The sequence below is a fragment of the Oratosquilla oratoria genome, chromosome 9, assembly GCF_046742065.1.
Source record: "Oratosquilla oratoria isolate Oo_2021 chromosome 9, ASM4674206v1, whole genome shotgun sequence".
Classification (NCBI taxonomy): Eukaryota; Metazoa; Arthropoda; class Malacostraca; order Stomatopoda; family Squillidae; genus Oratosquilla; species Oratosquilla oratoria.
In genome coordinates, this window is record NC_134785.1 from 26,151,039 (window position 1) to 26,153,538 (window position 2,500).

The window sequence follows — 2,500 nt, forward strand, 5'->3', positions numbered from 1 at the left end:
GAACACAAAAAGGACATCAAGGCTCACCGGATTTGTGTGAGAAGTTTGCAGGAGTGACGTGGCAGAGGTTGGCGCGGTCGTGTGAATTATGGAATCCTATGAAGGAGGCTTTTGTTCAGCAGTGGACTCAGGATGACTGATTTGATTGATTGAATAATGGATGGATTGGTCCACGTAGATAATCATGGCCGATGATATTTCTTTGCCAGTCATGAGCCACATTTATAACCCACCCACAGTTTATCATGTAACAAAAATAACATTTCTATTTCTATTACTATTTTTTTATTCAAGAACATTACCCAACTGTAAGCTAAATACTACAAAGGAAAATTTGTCACGTCCTCGACAAAAAAAAAAGATAAATAAATAAATAAAATAAATAAAATAGAATAAAATAAAGAGATAAATCATATTGATGGTGTAAAAACTGTAACGTGAATCAAAACTTTTGTTCGTGACTGTACGTTGTTCGAACAGAAATCCATAAACAATGGTAGCGTTCTGAAGGATTAGTACTGTTTGTCATATCTTAGAAGAGCTGAAAGGAACTTGGAAAAAGCCCTCAGGCATGATCTGTTCCATGCTTACGTACAGCCTTTGTCTGCCTTCCTGACTTGTTTGGATGATTATACAAAACGTTGTAGTCAGAGTTTTGTGTACATGTAGCAAGAATTTGTATTATTTTTGTTTGTGTGTGTGTGTGTGTGTGTGTGTGTGTGTGTGTGTGTGTGTGTGTGTGTGTGTGTGTGTGTGTGTGTGTGTGCGTGCGTGCGTGCGTGCGTGTGTGCGTGTGTGTGTATGTCACCTGAATAAGGCGGCAGGCAAACCTGATGTGTATATATGGAACCTTACTGTCAGTGCCCATTTTCGTGTCCACCCAGGGATTCAAACTCAGGTCTGGCACGCGATGCAGGTGCATTACCACTGAGCCACCCGGGGATTGTTGTTGTTGTAGTTGTTGATGTTGTTGTTGTTGTTGCTTGATAAGGTAGACGAAAGTAAGTCTCCTTGTGACCGTGGCTTTATGATACCCATCAAAACCCGCCCCATTCTCCCCACGCTACTTGTACCCACCTGCTTGCCTGGATCCGCTTCTTCCAAACTCCTCCACCCTCCTTCCTCCTTCCTCTCCCCTCCTCTCCCCTCCTCTCCCCTCCCTTCCCCCTCCCCCCTTCCCCCGTCCCCCCTTCCCTCTTCTCCCAAACCCACAGACCTCTGTGACCCTGACCTAAGGAGTTATGTCGCTTCGCCCAGACGCCACCAGATGGCCCCGCCAAGCATGACCTTCTTGCCCCGAAGTGTGTGTTATGGAGACCCCGTTCTTCCATAGGCAACCTACCCGGTCTCTCTCGCCTTTCTCCTCTTCCCGGTCTGCAGACAGACACGTCAACAATTCTTTCCAGACACAGACACGCATGGACGAATGTCACGCATATACGCCGGCATGGGCTCTCGCACAAATACATCACGCATGCATGCGTATGTGCATTCGTGCATGCGCACACGTATGAACATGCACACAAGCGCGCACGGCGCACATGCGTGCACACACACACACATACACACACACTTGCACACTTGCACACATATAAGCGTGTGTGTGTGTGTGTGTGTGTGTGTGTGTGTGTGTGTGTGTGTGTGTGTGTGTGTGTGCGTGTGTGTGTGTGTGTGCGTGCGTACGTGCGCGCACATACGTATGTATCAATCAATCAATCAACTTATTAATCAACCATTCAGAGTCCATTGCCACGTCACTCTTACGAACTTCTCTGCCCTGTCAACTTCTGTCTGGTCTCCCTCATCCACGCTTCCCATCTCGCGGCTTCCAGTCAGCAACATACTTGGTCCATGGCCCATCCTACTTTCTTGTCCTGCCCAATTCTATCCCGGCTCCTTTACCACCTCAATATATATCACTACAGTCTGCTCTTTTATCCAACTTGTTCTCTTCCTGCCCCTCATTGACCTCTCTTTTGCTCTCTGTACATTACCTGGCTTTCTTTCCATCGCTTTTATCAGTTTCCAGATTTCACACCCGTAGATCATATCTGGAATTAAACATTACTTGTAAATATTGCGTCCCATATACACAAATAAAGCCCCTCATTTTTTTTTTTTTTTTTTTTTTTTGGTATTTACGAAATATTTCCAACCCATTGTGATTTTTATTTTCATGAACTTCAGTCAGTTTTAGAATTGATTTGAACAAATGAAATAATAAAATTCCTTGAGATTGTCGTTATCGGTTTTGATATCTTTACCTTTGAGTTGAACATCATCTAGATTTTGTTTTGAATCAGCTTGGGATGTACTTTGAGACGTTAATTGTTGAGACCATTTTGGAAATTTTACATATGACAATTTTGCAATATCATATAATATATTTGGCGAGGTTTTTTTTTTTTTTAATCTGCAACCTACTTTGTTGCAGCTTTGCAAAAACTAGACCCTTTGGGTGTCATCCAAAGGCAGGCAAGGATCTTGCAAAGCTCTCGCT